At 37.4% G+C, this 19079-nt stretch overlaps 1 non-coding gene across 1 annotated transcript; it reads right to left on the bottom strand.

The window, feature by feature from the left end:
• Positions 1 to 10941: 10941 nt before the first annotated feature.
• LOC126007965 (U1 spliceosomal RNA) lies at positions 10942 to 11103 on the bottom strand. The gene has a single exon (XR_007495427.1). It is a non-coding gene; the product is annotated as a U1 spliceosomal RNA (small nuclear RNA).
• Positions 11104 to 19079: the final 7976 nt, after the last annotated feature.

Genomic DNA, 19079 nt, shown 5'->3' with positions numbered 1-19079 from the left:
CAAGCCCATAAGTTCCCATCTTTGTTTTATTTTAAAAGCCTGTATTAAAGCAATATAAAAGTAAGAAACCCAACATAATGATAAACCCAAGCAAAGATCAAGAAAACAGCACAAAATTTGATTCATGCATGATAAAAACTTTCTAGCATTAGGATAGAGATGAGCGTGGATGAGAAGAGTAGCATGATGAGTTAACTGATAAACAACTTTTCCAGATATTTTTACATTGATAAAGTAGTTTAATTTATAAATTTAATGAAATTTATTGCAATTGATTACAATTGATTTAATTTACAAGTTGATTACAATAAAAAAGTAAACTTCGTATATATGAATAAACCTTAAAAAGTACTATATTTTATATAAAGAGAGATGTATAAACACATGGTGACAAAAATAAAAATGACTTTGTTATCATCTATATTGCACTAAATGCTGAATTACTCTAGATGTCTCCCTTATGCAGATTAGCTGTAAAAATGTAAGAGAGCTATAATTAACAGATTCTGATCTTTATTGTATCCAAAACACTGTTTGCTCAGGGAAAGTAGCTATTAAAAGATGGGGGGAAAAGACAATTTATACAAAGTATGTGATCAAAGAAACAAGTAAAATTCAATTGATAGAAGCATTTCTTGATGATTTCTATTTGTTTACTTTCTGCCTGACCTATTATCATTTCAATACTAAGTACAAAGAAAAGGACATATAAAGGAAGGGACATTTGAATGACTGTTGAATGCCTGATCTATGTTATACCTTGGAGAATTAAGTCTATGGGTTTTACTTTTTACATCATAGAATGTGAAAATTAGGAAGAAAAAATGCTAATGTTAAAACTGATATTGGTTTCAAAGCAAATATATGCTGAAGTACTTATTGGGATAAATCAATTAATAAAAATCCCAGAATAATGAAAACTCAGAAGGACAGGTTTGTTAAAAATAAACAAAATAAAAGCAAGTAATAAATGTAAGATAATTACCTATTAGGTAAATACATATTTTATGAATTTATGCTCTTTGAACAATATTAATCAAATAATGTTACCCAAGTAATGTAACATGATGAAACTTCCATAATTTGAGAGATCATTATTTTAAAGCAAAATTCTCCAAATATTGTTTGAATATTAAACTAATCAATTAATAATAAATGTATTGTGTGAAGTATAGACACTAGGATGTCTCTCAGGACAAACCAGTTAATTTTCTTTTTTTTTTGTTTGTTTGTTTTGTTTTGTTTTGTTTTGTTTTGTGAGTCACACCTAGCTGTTCTCAGGGGTTACGCCTGGCTCTGTGCTTAAAAATCTCTCCTGGCCGAAGGAGGCTGCAGCTGGACTCAGAAGACCCCACATGCCAGGATTTCTGCTCCTCTTCTACTGGTATGGTTGGGAATCTGGGCAGACAGCTGGCCAAAGGCCTCCTGGGCTGACCACTTATTCCAGGAGACCGAGATCTCCCCATGCCAGACTGGCCTTCATGGCCAGTTCTGGCAACTGGGCTCTAGGGGGATAAGGGAGGAGGGAAATTCCACCCCTATGCATTTTCAAACTGGAGAGGGAGGCTGCAGCTAGACCCAGAAGACCCCACATTCCAGAATTTCTGCTCCTCTTCTACTGGTATGGCTGGGAATCTGGGCAGACAGCTGACCAAAGGCCTCCTGGGCTGACCAATTAGTCCAGGAGACCGAGATTCCTCCACACCAGACTGGCCTTCATGGCCAGGTCTGGCAACTGGGCTCTGGTGGGGGAAGGAGGGAAACTCCTCCCCTATGCATAATGGACCCCCTTAAGCAGTGTCTTTTCTTACTACTACTCATTTTCAAAACTGCGCAGGCGCATATTCTTTTAAAGCATTATCTAAAAATGCTCTGTGCTCTAGATGGTTCCTAGGAAAGGAAATGGAATGCTAAAGGTTTGGATGATAACATTCAAATAGATCTTTAAAGTCAGTCTTTATGTGGATGTGACTTTCTGTACTGACTCCAAGCCCAAACCATAAACAATTTATATTTATTGTATAAAGCCCCTATCATGTATTGCCTCTCCCCTACTCCTGTGTCTCTTCTACCCCCTCATCTCTCAATCCTGATCCGTTATCTTCCCCTAATTTAATCCTCTTTACCCTTAGTTCCTATCTCGGTAGGCACCAAGACTGATCTCCTGCCCCAACAGACCATCTTCCAGCTCCTCTGTGAAAGACACCCTTTGGGTCCCTGTTCTCATGCCTCAACAAAGAACTACAACCAGCATGCCTACTGACTCATGCTTGATGGCCCCTCTCACCCCCACCAATCATGGACTATTTCATGATACAGGAATCAGCTTCAGCAAAACCCCCAGCTCAAGGACACTATAGAGTTCCGTAATACCGCAAAGCATGTCTCAAACTCAACCCCAAGGCCTGTGAAACGAAAAGTACCTTGGCTTTTACTCCCCACACAAGAATATATCAAAAGACCTAATAGGGAGTCTTATATTGCCTGTGGAATTTCAATATATGTATAATAATACATCTTAAGATGTGTATTACTAAATATACAGGTAGCCTCCTACAACACTTGTTTAATTTGAATACCTTTTTTAAAAACTCAGTTTTATTTATTTGTTCTATTTTAATATATACCTTTTTCTCTATCCTTACCATTTTTGGTGTGCTTGGTACAAAAGCCTTGACTGGGATAAAAGCTCAGATCAAAACCAGACCACAGAGACTGCGTGTGCAGCCTGTCATCCTTACCCAGAATAGCACAGCAACACAATATGACACCATACGTTTTGTATGAGCATGGTAACAAAAGGGGAAACCATAGATACAGAAACAAGATTTTATCTTCTAGGGATAAGAACTGATACTTTTTATAGCAGAAGGGTGCCTCCCATCCTGAACATATGTCATGTGGACACAACGCAGTCTCTAGGAGAATGGACAGTGTTAGTCCAATCCCAAACCCCAGATCCCAGACTTAGAAATGATACAGCTCCGGGCAACAACACCAGGAACTAAGCTCCATTGGGAGATTTATAACACTGCTCTGGCACCAACTTGTGACAACGAGGAAAGGACAACTTGACCTAAGACCAGGTTTTCCTATCACATCACCTAACACTAAATGGAAATCAGAAGAGGTATCGTCCTTTGAACAGTGAAAAATAAGAGCACCAACAACAGAAAACTGACTTTGACAACTGTGACTGAACAGAACCTACCTTCAGACCAATAAGAAAAACCCTACCCTAGGCTATAGCCCAGGACTTTTATAAAACAACAACAAAATGTCTTATTGCAGAGGCCCAACTTGGACAACAGAGACTGAGCAGAACCTTTACATCCATAATATCCTAGGCTTTGGTTTAGGGACTGAATGAAAACAGGGAGCAATTGTTACAGAAGACTGAACACAACAACAATGATGGATAGGAACCTCTAGAACCTTAAAGACTCTATCCTAGACCCTGTCCCATGAACTGCGCAAGATTGCTAGCTACAGTGGCTTGATTTTCTCACACACAATTGAGGGGAAAGTGTCCTGGCACCACATAAAAGCCTTTGGGATGAAGTAATGAGCATATATGGAGCCAAGGGTTGATCCCATGATGGTATGCTTCAAGGATGGGAGAAACCCTGAATCTCTTAGGCCATGGGAATTCCCTTTCTTCCCCAATGCTTACTGTGCCTATGCAAAAAAAAAAGTGGGGGGAATGCCAAACCCTCCCACTCCAGCACCCCTACTTTTTCTTGTTTTGTTTTGATTTGGTAGTTTTTGACTTTATTTTCCTTCTCTTTTTTCTTTCACTGTTTTATTTCTTTTTCACTCTTGTAGTTATTATAGGGTGATTTATTTTTATTTTTATTTTTATTTGCCAGGTGCTTTTTTTTCCATTTTACTTTCTCTTTTTCTTTCTCTCTTCTTTCTTTTTTTTGGTAGTTGTTACCAATTTTTTTTCCTCCCTTTTTTCTGATCCTCTTTATCTCCAATGATGGTGGAATGGATGCTCAATCTACAACAAGCTGTAAAGTGGAGACCAGTTGCACTAGCATTCTGGGGGTAAAGGAGGGATATATGGGATACATGCTGGGAACAGGGGTGAGGGAATGGTGGGAATGCCCCTCATTCATTGTCACTATGTACCATAAATGATGCAGTGAAAGATTTGTAATGCACTTTGGTCACAATAAAAATTAAAAACATATCTCTCCTGGCTTGGGAGATCATATGGGCATTAAATCTGCATCCATCCTGGGTCAACTGGGTCAGCTGCATGCAAGACAAATGCCCTACCACTATGCTATCACTCCAGCCCCAAACCACTTGATTTTTATCACTTTTAGTTACTACTAAAGAAAGAAACTACATTTTTAAGGACTTTTTTTGTTTTGTTTTGTTTTGGGGTCACACCCAGCAGTGCTCAGGAGTTACTCCTGACTCTACTCAGAAATCGTGCCTGGCAGGCTCTGGGGACCATATGGAATGCCAAGACTTGAACCACCAAATTTCTGGATGCAAGGCAAATGCCCTACCTCCATGCCATCTCTCCGGCCTTTTAAAGTTATTTTTAAACACAAGACTGTGGTTCAGTCCCAAGAAAATGAGGCAGATAGTGCAGCAAATGGATCCTCCTTGTGAATCAGAAGCACCACTTTCACAATCAGGTCAGTGTGCCTTGAGAAGAGGGCATTACTTCCAATCAAAGAGACACACCATACCACATAATAAACACGTTCATTAGAAAGGTTATAAGGAGTGGGGTTGGAGCTATAGCACAGCAGTAGAACATTTGCCTTGGAGGCTGCCCAGGTCAAACCTCTGTTTAATCCTAGCATTCAATATAGACCCCAAAGCCAGGAGGGATTTCTGAGCACATTGCCAGGAGTAATCCCTGAGCATCAATGAGTGTGGCACAAAAAACAAAACCAAACAAAAAGGATATAAGGGGAAAGCAACACAGAAAAAGATTAAGGTTTAGCAAATGAATGGTAGCTCTGAAGACTAAGCAAGTATCAGTTTGTATAATCTCTCTGATAAGGACTTCAGAGAGGAATTTGTAAGGATGTTCAGAGAACTCAAAGAAACGATGAAACAGAGAGCCAATAAAGACTCAAGTAGATCTGAGAGTAGAAATGAGAGAAAAAAAAAAGACACCTGAAATGACAAAACTGAAAATTTTGGAGGGTATAAAATAAAAATAACTAAAAGGTCTCATTAGCAAAATAAAACTTGCTGAGGTCAGAATCAATGAGCTCCCTAACACCTCTAAACAACTTTAGAAGCTGGAAAAGTCTTAAAATAAATGAATAGCTGTCAAGAGAAATTTGGGATGAATTCAAGAGGAACAACATAAGAATCACTGGCATCCAAGAAGAAAAGGATTAAAACCTCTATGAAGAAGCAACAGTGAATATATCATTGCCAAGAAGCTCACAGAACTAGAGAGTACTCAAAGACACACCAAATCAGAATATTGAAAACCCAAGATAGATATAGAGTACTGAAAGTAGAAAGATCAAAGAAGGAATTACGATAAAAGTATTCTTTTTTTTTTTTTATGGTTTTTGGGCCACACCCAGTGACTGGCAGGGGTTTCTCCTGGCTATGCACTCAGAAGTCGCTCCTGGCTTAGGGGACCATATGGGATGCCGGGGGATCGAACTGCGGTCCGTCCTAGGCTAGCACTGGCAGGCAGACACCTTACCTCTAGCGCCACCATACCAGCCCCATAAAAAGTATTCTTAACTCAGAAGAATCACCAAAGGAAACCCTCCAGACCCAAATTACAGCTAAATAAAGTGAAAAAATCTCAGCAAAATAAGCCTCTCAGAACCTTTGATTCAATTTATCTAATTGAATTGTGGTAACAGATGTAAACACAGAAAACTATAAAACATTACTTCAAGAAAAAAAAAAAACAAACAAACAAACAAGAGCACACGTCTTGGAGATCTACTTCCAAAATGGGCCTGTCGCTTTAAGAGCAGGGGATCCTCTCGATTAGCGTCTCCTATAGTAAGCTGAGAAGCAATTGCTCTGGAGGAATAAGAATCTTCCAGAAAGCAAATCAATTTGTGAGAGACCTGGGTGCCTTAGAGTCACTTGATGCAGAGGATGATGCATTCAATTACAGAGCACCTCTTCATTATTTTTAACAGCACATAAATGAAATCAAGATTAAGGCAATAATTCAGGGACTAAATCAATGTTAGCCATCAATATAGGTGATTCAAGACTGGAAAATTTCCATCTTTGGCAGTGAAAGATTTCATCCTGAATTTTCAGAATAAATAACTCTGCATAACTCTTAAAAAAAAATCAGAGCTGGAATATGTTGGTTGATTGGTGTGGTAGCAGTTGATATTGGTGGTTGTATTGATGGTGATTGCTGCATTTTCCGAACAGCTTTGCTGTCTAAGCCCCTGGCCTTCTTCCAGGATTTTATTAAATCCGTTGTCTATTAAATTATTTTACAGAAAATCCGTGTCTGGCCAGACTTTTTCCCAGGCCATGACAGAAAGAAGGCTTTTTTTTTTTTTTCATTATATTTGTTTTGTTTTCGGTTTTGGTTTTTGGGCCACACCTGGTGACGCTCAGAGGTTACTCCTGACTATGGCCTCTGAAGTCGCTCCTGGCTTGGGGGACCATACGGGGGATCGAACCGTGGTCCGTCCAAGGTTATCGCAGGCAAGGCAGGCATCTTACATCTAGTGCCACCGCCAGGCCCCTTTTTATTATATTTGTTACCCAAACAGGGTCAGTACTATGTGGATATCATTCTACATCTTTATTGTGAAAAAAATTCCTCATGCTTACATTATCCACTACATGGACTACAGTCTAATTGGATGTTCAAATGAGAGGGAGCCTCAAAGCCTATATGAGTATGTCATGACATATTTGCCAGCGAGTTGGATTACAAATTGCAATAGAAAAGATACAGATGATACACTCATATGAATATTTGGGCTATGTTCTCGAGAGAGTTACGTTCTCGAGAGTATAGCAGTATATCCTTAGAAAAATTCCATTTGGGTCTAGAGAGTTGGCACAGAGACAGGGAGTTTGCTTTGCATGTGGCCATCCCAGAGGGACCAATTTCAATGCCTGGCATTCCATATAGACCCCCAGTCTGCCAGTGGCGATTTCTGAGTGCAGAGCCAGGAGTAACCCCTGAGTGCCACAGGGTGTGGCCCAAAAACCAATCAATGATCAATCAATAAAGTTCTTTTAAAAATTTTTAAAATTTTTCATTTACTGGAAGGACCTCTATACTCTTAATGATTTTCTAAAGTTGCTGAAAGACATTAATTGAGTCCATTGATTTCTTGGTTTTTCTAATTTAGAGTTAAACAATTTGTTCCTTACTCTGGAAGGTTTACTCTGCCTGGGATAGCCTGAGAGAACTAAATTCATAGGTTCAAGGGGAATTGTACTTCTTTATAGACCACCTTCATAAATCATATTTTACTTTGTTTACTCTTTGAGAAATGTTATGGTTATAAATTTTTGCTACACCAAACACCAACACCTTTGATTGTTCAATTATCAGGTCTGTTAAAATGAATTTATTTACATAATAAATAACATTACACTATTGTACCATAGTTAGAATTGATTGCTGCTTTAATAATTAAGGGCATACTGAAGATAAAAACTTTGTTGGGGTATGTCCCCATCATAATACTTTTCCCAAAAAGTAATTTGACTCTATTACTCCACAGCGATAGCACTAAAAAGGCTTTGGCTAGAGAGTTTTCTTCACACTATCTGGCAAGAAGAACTTGAGACTTTTTAAGAAGGACTCATTTTATAATCTTTCCCATCAACTTCGCCTCTCCTATTTCAAACATTCCAGTTTTTTTTTTTATATCAATGGATCATCCTCTGGGAAAGGTGGGATTGTTGGCCTTTCCCCTACCCACAATGTAGAAAATCAATTATAAGTCTGCAAAATAGATGGAACTTGCTACTTTGATCAATCTGCTCTCCCACATAACAGGATTATCTTACATTGTGAGTGACTCGGCATATATAGTTGGTCTTTTTCCAGGTATAGACACTGCTTAAATTAATGCTCACAGCCTAGTAGTTCAAGGTTTTTTTCACCAGCTGCAACTCATATAAAAAAAGATTTGAGACTTTATATATTACTCATAGAATGTCTTATTCTGGTCCCCCTGGTTCTGTGGCTTTTGGAAATGAATCAGCTGATCACTTAGCAATGTCAATATTTACATCACCTGTGAATTAACATAATTCTGTTCAGACAAATGCCTGTTACCCTCATGTTCATTATCACATCCTACTGAGTTAGGCCAGACAGAAGGTTCATAGTTGTTTAGTTGTGTTCCTCCGCACTGTAAATTCCATGTGGTAACTCTAGAGGGCTAAAAATAAATGATATCTGACAAATCATGTGACTAATATTAATTTCATTCTAAATAAGCCATATCTGCATGTATTCAGTGATATCTATTCTAATTTTATTTGGGTAGTTCTTATGCTGTCAGAGAAAGCTAAAGTTATCTATTCTGTTTTGGTACAATATGTTCCTAAAACGAGAATTCCTATCATCATCAAAACAAATATTGGTTCAGTCTACACCAGCAAAATTTTTCAATTTTTCTGTAATGAGGATCAAAACAGCATAATACAGAAATACCTCATAAACCTTAATGATAAGATATAGTTTAATGTGCACATAGGAGTCTTAAAATCAAGTTATTGAAAAACAAAGAACAAAAAAGATCCACTTGATTTTCTATTCTTATCATTATTTTCTCTAAATTTTCTAAACTTGCCATAAGGAGAACCCTACACTACTGAAATACACATCCAGGAAGACTGATAAGTGCAGAAGAAAATTAATTCATCTATTTCGATGAGAATTGACAAAGACTGGGTAGCAGGAAATTTAATCACTAGAGGAAGAGGATATGCATGTTTTTTCTACTGAGGACAATAACTACCCCACCCCCAAAAATGTTGGTTCCATTACCTTTTGTCAGAACTCAACAGCTTTGAATAATGAAACCAAAAATTAGTCTTTTATTTTATTTTTTAAAGAAAAATTTCTTTTCATTTTATTTTCTATTTATTATTATTTACTATCCTTAATGAGGTAGATGTTAAAAAGTGAAACTCTGACTACTCTACAATGTCCTGATAAGTAGCAGTTAGTAGCTAGAAGACAACATCACTCAAATTCCTAATCTTTAAAAACTTTTACTTTAAGATAATTATAGGTTTAGGTTCATTTATTTTTCTTGATTTTTAATATCCCCCTCCAGTTTGTTCTAATCAAATAATTGTTTATAATTGTTTATTTGAAAAATAAGACTCCATTAAACTAAGAAGTTGAGCACACCAAATGAAACTGTGACCTGTGAAAAAACTGCCCACATATTTGGGAAAACTATTCACCCAATAGTCATTTGACAGAGTTAATATATAAGATAAAATATATGTAATACATATTTTGCTCTAGTAGAAGTTAATAAAGATAAGCATCTAACTTGATCTGAAAAATGGTGAGAAGAGAGTAAAAACTCGCAGAAAAAAATAAGAATGTTAAATGTTGCATGAAACAGTGCTCCACATTAGTAGTCATTAAACAATATTATATAATCTCATATCAGACACTGGCACACATCACAAGGAAAATTAATGACCAGTGTATGTGGGGAAAAAGGGACACTCCTTCACTGCTGGTGGTAATGTTGACTGGATCAGCTCTTTTGGAAAACAATAGGACATTCCTCAAAGTCTAAAAATTAAGTTCCCATATTACCAAGGAATACCACTCCTGAGAATAAACCAAAAAACACAATGCAGAAAAAGCATCTGCACTCCTATGTCCATTGAACCATTATTCACAAGCCTGAGAACAGATGAGTGAAAAAAAGAAAAGAATATATAGTTAATCTACACAATGTAGTACCTTACAAGCTGGTAGAAAAAGTGAAGTTGTAAAATTTTCTTACATATGAATGTATATGAACAGAAGAATTATGCTGAGAAAAATTAGTCAGAGGGAATGGTATAGATATAGAGTGATCATACTCATTTGTGGGATATAAGAAAGAACATCATATGGAAATAATACCCAATACAATAGTGTCAAGGGACAGAACTTGCCCATGATGTCAAGCATGGTACAGCACAGAAGATGCAGTTATGGCAGAAAAAGACTGTGATAATGATAGTTGGAAATATTCACTCTGGAGAGAAACTACGAGCAAAATGTAGTAAAGTGTGAATATGCATGATATTCCTCCTGTAACAATATTGCAAACCACAGTGTCTAAAAGGAAAGAGAGATGTCTGTCCTAGAGACAGGCTGGGGAGTGGTAGGGAGTGTGGAGGAAGAACTGGGGATATTGATGCAAGGAAATAAGCCCTTGTTAAGGGCTAGATGTTGTACAATGAGTAACTGAAACTCAGTTATCAGCAAATTTTAACTCATATAATTCAAAGTAAAAAATTGAAAAGGTTGTAGACAATGTTTATAATAAAATATTTTAAATATTTTTATATTTATATATAAGTATATATATATAATTTATATAATAAAATATTTTAAAAGTACATTAACAAATTAAAAATCACAAAGGTGCTCTACAAGGGCACTGTCCATTTTTATCCTAATAAATCATATAATTAACATTTGACTGTTTTCAACACATCTCACTCTGAAATTCTGGTGTTGTCTTCTAGGATATCAATCATATGGGTTGCAAAGGGTGACATATAAAATATTTATTTGATTCCAAGAGGATTTTTCTCCACCTTGAGTTTTCTTTAGTTTTAATATTTTTATTTTTCATTAGTAAGTTCATATGCTTAGTGCAATCCATATTCATACTTCCATAATATATTGTAATTTGGACATAGTATGTAGTTCAAATAGTTCTATTCACACTGTACCCAATTGTGATTTTTTTTCTCTTAGGGAGAGCACGAATGCAGTCCCCCCGCTACCACAAATTATGCATCGAGTTTCCCACATTGGGGAAATCGCAGGGTCAGCACAACTGGAGTGCAATTGGATAAGCCTCACCCTGGGAAAACCACCTTCGTGATCATGGTATCTCCCCTACCAGTAAGTATAAATTGTGATTTTGTCGAGTTAAACTATCTAGTCTGTTAATGTAAATATTTGCGAGTTTTATTATTTTATGTCAATTTTTATTATAACAGCATGACTTACCAAGTTGGTCCACAATATAGTAGCTTTAGGCACTAATTGTTCAAACAATAATCTCACCACCAGTGTAACCTTCCCTTCACCAGTGTGCCCAATCTTTTACCCAACACCATAGGTTTCCTCTGTGCAGGCACAAACCAACTTACTTCATATTATGTTTATAACAGAAATGTAAATGAATTATCAAAACTTAAATCAACACAGGTCCACTCTGAAATGATTGGTATCTCGTGGTGTTACTAAATTTGTTGCCTAAGGATGTACTGAACTGCTGTTGATGTTTCATTGAGCCTTCCATTTACTGTTTAGGCTCACTAAACTTGGTAGATTACTTGTAACTTTTCCCATCAGATTTCCTGGGAACCACTGGGCTGCCCACTACTATAAAAATACCCAAGAGACACATTCTAAAACAAATGTGTTGGCTTGAAAATATGATAATTGTCCATTTACAGTCACAGAATGTAGTTCATACAAAAGGGGAATCTCCCCTTCCCCCTCATCCCTTTTCTGCAAATGTCACAGAAGTAACTGGCCATTATTTTCTTTTGGCAGCATGATGGAGAAGCCAGTTTCTTGCCAAGAAGATAGTGGTAGTAGTGGGCCTAGGATGCTTTATGCTTAGTTAAAAATTTTCTGAGTAAAGTAATATTCTGAACTCAAATGCAAAACTTTAGAACTAATCCTAGTATTTGGAAAGGGGTCAAAATCAATATACTTCTTGAATGTTATTTTGATGGCATAATAGTATTTAGATTTATGACTCTTCCAACATCCTTTGTATGAAGGCACTGTGAAAATGTGCATTAAGAACCATTCCATGAGGGGCTGGAGAAATAGCATGGAGGTAAAACGTTTGCCCTGCATGCAGAAGGTCGGTGGTTCGAATCCCAGAATCCCATATGGTCTCCTGAGCCTGCAAGGAGTGATTTCTGAGCATAGAGCCAGAAGTAACACCTGAGCTCTGTCGATTGTGACTCAAAATCCAAAATAAAAATAAAAATAAACTACAACAAATAAATTAAAAAAAAAGAACCATTCCATGACATTTTGCATGCTTATGTTGAGAAGTACTTGACAAGGCGAATTTGAAATAAGTGGGAAATTCTAATTAATCTTATAAGGTAGAAAACATATAAGAAACATATAAGAAAGTTTTATAAGGTAGAAAACACCATGAACACATATATCTAAGACATGAAGGCAACATCATAAAACTCCAGGAAGAGAATTAATAAAATAAATAACACCAGACTTTGTTTTGTTTAAGGTTGCAAACACGCATCTTGCACTAATAAAGAGAAGTGGTGCTTCTTATTGTATCACTGGGAAAAATATGGCTAGATTTAAAAAAAATCTGAAAAACAGTACTAATAACAAAGGTATATGGAGTATTTACCAACATGCACAGCCAGCACTATGGTCAGCACTTCACAAGCAATAGGGCATTTAATTATCTCAAAAACCTAATGAGGCTGAAAGTATATTATCCCTATTTTAAAGATGAGGGAATTGAAGTTCAGAGAGATTTAATGACTTACTCAAGATGACATAGATAAAAAGAAAATGGAACTGGGGCTTGAACCCACGATTCTAACTCCAACCTGCTTATTCTCTATTGTCTTCATAATATATATGTATTAATTTGTATAAGATCCAAATATCTGCCTATTCCAAATTAAACTGTCTTCTGATGTTGCCTACAAAGTGCAGCACTTTGGAATCTAGAACAAAAAGCTGCCTTTTCATTTGGCTTAACTATGGGTTGTAAAATTTTAATTACCTTTTGTTTAGAAAGTGCCTATAGAACCTGAACCTTGTAATCAGTGCTGGAAGTAGGCACACCAAGGGGTTGTTGATTTCCCCAGTGAATTTGAGTATCATTTATGGAAATGTAATTACAGTGGAATCCTGTATATACGATCAATTTGGGCAAACCCCCCATTTGATCATTACATCCAAATGATCACCACACACAGACCATAAAACAGTGAGCCTCTCAACCAGGACAGACTCAACAGTAAACATATCCATCTTGCAAAAAAGTATTATTACCACTAAGTACTTTAGAACCAGCACAGGTCAGTCAAATATTGACTCTAATTAGCTCTTCTAAAGGCTATAACATTCTTTAGCTAAATCATAATGGCTTATATGAAAGGTTTGAAATTTAACTAAGTCAACAAGTATTTATTATATACCTGCTGTGTACATAGAATGGGGCCAGACAATAAGAATGTAAAACAGTTTTGTTTGAGGTAAGAAGAACAGTGGCTTAGGTACTGCAGTTTGTGGGAAACATTTCCTGAAACAATGCCTGAAGACAAAAGGCCTTAGACATGAAAGGCCACCTCTGTAACTTGGAAAACAATTAACATGCGTTAATTTCAGGCCTGAGAAGGATGGCTTCCAGAGTGGAGAGGTGCTGGAGGAGAGGCTTCACTCCTGGAATTAAGGCCAGGAAAAGAATATCAAGGATAATCAGAAGTTTCCATAGCTCTTTCCTAGGCAAATATCCTAACAATGGGAGGACTATGTAGGGGGGCCAGAATTTAGGAAAATGGAAGCAATCTTGGCTGAGGAAGAGGTGTTCACTTGCTCACATCTCTCCTGAAAGATGTTTGTTACTTTCTTATCATTGCCTCTTTGGTCTGAATCTGCCTGAGATATATATTTTTTGTTCGTGTTAGTGTGCATTTCCTCATTCTGGGAAAATACTCCAGTATTATTCTGCTTGTAATTGGGTTGTATACGAGATATTTTATTTTTTATTTCCCACTCTAGAGAAGTCAGTGTGGCTTCTTGAGCACATATAATTTTTATGTATTTCTCTCTTTCTTTCTATCTATCCATCTATCTTTTTATTTTATATCTATCATCTATCATCTCCTTTCCATCCTTATTTTTAAATAAACTTATTTAACTTTCTCTATTCATCTCCTCCTTAAGAGTCTTTACTGTTATATGAAGGCAGAGATATGAAAAACCAGTAGGTGAGATAAAATTTCCAGGGCCAAGATTTAGGAATGGACCTTCCTGTAAAAGAGCTAATCTTGCTCAGAAGCATAGGTTCCATGTTCCCCCTGAGAAATAGGGTTGGCTATCTTTTTCCATGGACAGAAAGTTGATGATGGCATCTCCTTGGTAAATGAGAAGTGAAGTCTGTACCTCTCTAGCATACAAGTGATTAGAGTCTTAGATTTTTCCCAATACATCTCAAGGTGATATAAGAGGGTAGAGAGGAACGTCATAGAATTCCATAGGATGCCACATTTCTTGCCCACTTCCATAAACCACAAGGGAAGTCAACTTCTAGCTTATGGAAATAGGAACAGATAAACAAGATTTTTTTGGTCATTCTTGCTTTGTTTTTTTGTTTTTGTTTGGAGGGGGGCTCATACCAAAAGACACCAACAGTTAATCCTGGCTTGCACACAGAAAACTCTTCTGGCAGTGATCAAAGATCAGAAAGGATGACAGGCTCAAAACCACATCAGCTTCATGCAAGGCAAGTGCTCTATCCTCTTTTATATCACTCCAGCCACAGCAGCATATTTTTTAATTAATTTATTTATTTTATTCAAAGAACTATGATTTACAAAGTTATCCATAGTTAAGATTTAAACATCTAATGTTTCAACACCAATCCCAACACCAGTGTCAACTTCCTTCCACCAATGTTCCCAGAGTCCATCCAATACTGCTCTTCAACCCCCTCCCCAGTGTGACATTATAACAGTACCCTTATCAGCTTGATTATTAAAATTTGGGTCTCATGATTTCATTGTTGTTGACTACGTGGTTTGGAATGTAGTCTTGTCCTTTCTTTACACCAGCAATAAAATTGAGTCTCCTTGCTCCATGTTCCCTGTTGTTATTTCACCTTTGTCTTTCTCTTCTACTCAATTTATATCCTTCTCCACATTATACTCTAGGGCCAAGAGTGTTCTAGAGAATTTCCATTAATTCTATATACTACCTATAAGTGATATCCTTCTTCTAGCTTACTTCATTTAACATTCCTTCTATTTCATTTAATGTTGCATGCTTTCATAATTCTTTAGAGCTATGCAGTATCCCATTTTTATCCCATTTTACCACATGCTTATGATCCACTTATCTGTTATACATCTAGGTTGATTGCAAATCTTAGCTGAGTGCTTACTAAGTGCTACAGTGAATAGGAGTGCATATGTTCATTTGAATGAATGTTTTTTCTGTCCTGAGAATAGATAACCCCCCAAATAGATATGCTGGGTCATATGACAACTTGATTCTGAGTTTCTTAGAACCCTCCATACTGTTTTCTATAGGGATTGAATCAGACAAGATTTCCATGACCAGTGGATAGAATTTTCCCATATAAAAATGGGGAAGAGAAAATAAACAAATCCCTCTTTGAGGAAGACAACAGATGGCCAACAGGTATATGAAAAATGCTCATAATCTCTTCTCATCAGGGAAATTCAAATCAAGATGACAATGATATCATTTTTACCACTGAGGATGAGACATATCAAAAATACTGTGAATAATCTATTCTGGCAGGGATGTGGTGAAAAAGCAACAGATTTATTTATTTTTTTTAATTTTCATGATAAATTTATATACAGTCCACTCAGGGATCATTTTTGTGGTGACAATAGTTGATCAAGAGTATTAATTTTGGGCGTTAGAGAGTACAACCAGGGATCAGAGTGATAGCACAGTGGTAGGGTGTTTGCCTTGCACGAGGCTGCCCAGGACTAACCTGGTTCTATCCCCACCATTCCATGTAGTCCCCTGAGCCAGGAGCGATTTCTGAGCACAGCCAGGAGTAACCCCTGAGTGTCACTGGGTGTGGCCCAAAACAAACAAACAAACAAAAAAAAAAGACGAGAGTACAACCAGTAAGACACTTATTTGCATGCAGTTGACACAAATTCAATCACTGACACCTATATAATCACAGACCCCAACAGGAGTGATCTCTTTTTTTTTTTTTATAATTTTTTATTATGAATTATGAGAACAAAAGATGCAAAGAAAGAGGATAAGGTAAAGTTACAGTGGAAGGACAATCACCCATAACATAATTATCAGAAGAAGTCCCCTTGCTGATATCTTAACTTTGAATTTTCACCAAAGAAAGTTAAGATAAATAAAACAGAATCCATGTGCAATTACTTTTTCCCTCAAGTCCCCAGATTGTAGCACATTATAATATTTCTTAACAGCACACAAGGCAATCTAAAGCCATCAAACTTACGTAACTCCTTAAACATTAGAGGCATAGTATTTTTTACATTTCCATGTACATGCATATTAGCTTAAGTTAACCTCAAATTTTAAGTGGGTGTGTTTTAAGGATTAGAGTCAAAGGAGCACAGTAAAAACGGTGTTAGAGTGGCAATTGTTGTTTGCATAGGCCCACCAAAATATGAGAGGCATGGAAAGGAATAGCCTTGGCCTAAATACAAAGAGATCCTACCCCTGAAGTTTCCTGGCATAAGACCAGCTCTAGGCCTCAGGAAAGTTATCGTTCGCTCCAAGACATTGTCCGTAGCGCCAACACACTTATCACACAGTCTCTGTTGTTGGTCTCATGTTTCTGTATTAAAGATTCTGGAATCTGCATGTCCTACATTGAAGTCATGATGTGGAGTGCCTTTTCGTTTCACCTCACCATGAAAGGGGAATGCAGGAAGCCCTGTCCTGTAAGCAGCTTGTTGTTGTTAAGTCTTCTCAGTGTTAAGGGAAGTCTCTTTTGAGCAGGACGATGTCTGAGCAGTGGTAGGGTCTTCCGTGGTAGAGGATTGCTTCCAGGTGATGTTATAGACAAACCTCACCATAAAGGGGCAATACAGCAAGCCCTGTCCAGTAAACAGGTCATTGTTCTTGTTGTCTTCTCAGTGTTAAGGGATGTCTCTTTTGAGTAGATCGACGTCAGAGCAGCTGTAGGGTCGTCCCTGGTACAGGAATGCCTCCAGGTGATGTTATATACAACCTTGGATGTTTTGTAAATGTCTTCTGTAGATCAAGGGGTAAATGGAGAATGCCCATTCTTCTGAGGCCTGTGCCAGGTCTTTATGTCAATGTTCAGGGTGTAAGGTCTCATTGCACTACAAGATTTGTGAGTTCCCATTTCTATTAGATAAGAACTTATTGGTATGTATAGTATTTTCCTATGTTAGTGTGCCTACGCAAACAAGATATAAAGCCACGTGGTGCTATCAGATATATGGGGGCATAAGAACATTTCCAACAAGACCCATGACTTGGTTCAAACATAAGTATTAAACTGAGGGATTCTTTCACACCAAATTCCATATTGAGCAGTTCATAAAGAGAAGATAAAAAACATGGGGGGGGATCATCACTGTATAAGAAAGTATTTACCAAAAGTTATAGCCGTCAAAGAAAACACCCATAAATGTTGAAAAGATATGTGTCCTTTTTATGCCTTTTAAAATAGTTGGGTGGGTGTTAACTCTAGGGCACCACTTTGGTCTGTGAATTAGGACTCAACAGTACTTAAGTTAGAAAGGGTAAAAAAGGAGTAATGATGATAGGAGTTAAAGAAGTTAAAGAGAAATATGAACTTATGAAGGGGTATGCAAAAGGGCAGAGTACAAAATGGACATTCTGCATACATAAAAACATAATTCAATGATAGTGAGTACTATTAATGTTTCTTGTGAGAGTACTATTAAGGTTTCTTGTGCTATCGCCCCCGCGCGATTTTGAAAATGTAGACTGGACAGAGATTACCAGTGCCAGCCAAGCCTCCTCCTGCTAGACTCCCGGCTCCCAGGAAGGAGAGATCCTTCAAGAAGCTGGGAGAACAGAAGTTCAGAGCCCCACCCAGACCCTCCCTAAGGAGCCGCATGGATAGTGGGGGAAGGCCTAGGGTACCTTCAAACTCCACCAAGGGACCCAACTCACCGGCTTGCCCAGGGGTGTGGCCCGGGGAAGCCCTGGAGATCTGGAGCAAGGCGGCAGAGGGGTGCTGGGGTTACCCAAATCCCGCACCCCCCCCCTAGGCCTGGCCAAGCAGGCCTCCGGCATGGCGTGGGCCTGCCAAGCCTCCTCCTGCTAGACTCCCGGCTCCCAGGAAGGAGAGATCCTTCAAGAAGCCGGAGTGATCTCTTAATGCAGAACTGGAAGTAATTCATGAACATCCCCTGATGTGATTCCTCTCACAAAGAACAATAATTTAAAAAAAAAAAAAAGGAGTCCTGAGTGATTTAGTACTCAGTGAGGTAGAACACCTGCCTTTCAAAATTAAAGCTCCAAACTCTAGACCCATTGTTATCACATGTTGTAAAGGCAATCCCTACAATTGAGTTACTTGTGCCTAGAAGTTGTGATGTCTGTGATCTAAGGCACAGCAAGTAAGAGTGAAACTCATTGTGGACACTATAACCTTTCTTTCTCTTTCTTCTTTCGTTTGTTCTTTCTTTTTCTTTCTCTTTCTTCTTTTTTCTTTTCGCTTTCTTTTTTCTTTCTCTCTTTCTTCTTTCTTTCTTTTTTTCTTTCTTTTTTCTTTCTCTCTTTTCTCTTTCTTTCTCTTTCTTTCTTCTTTCTTTCTCTTTCTTTCTTTTTCTCTTTCTTTTTCTCTTTCTTCTTTCTTTCTTTCTTTCTTTTCTTTCTTCTTTCTTTCTTTCTTTCTTTCTTTCTTTCTTTCTTTCTTTCTTTTTTCTTTCTTTCTTTCTTTCTTTCTTTCTTTCTTTCTTTCTTTCTTTCTTTCTTTCTTTCTTTCTTTCTTTTCTTTCTTGTTCACTCTTCATTTCAGAAAACAGATTACATAAAGTCCTTGAACAATCCTTCTTATTGTTATTAGGTGCCCTTCATTTCAGAAAACAGATTACATAAAGTCCTTGAACAATCCTTCTTATTG

The sequence above is a fragment of the Suncus etruscus genome, chromosome 4 (assembly GCF_024139225.1).
Source record: "Suncus etruscus isolate mSunEtr1 chromosome 4, mSunEtr1.pri.cur, whole genome shotgun sequence".
In the NCBI taxonomy this organism is placed as follows: domain Eukaryota; kingdom Metazoa; phylum Chordata; class Mammalia; order Eulipotyphla; family Soricidae; genus Suncus; species Suncus etruscus.
This window is presented reverse-complemented; position numbering and strand designations above follow the sequence as displayed.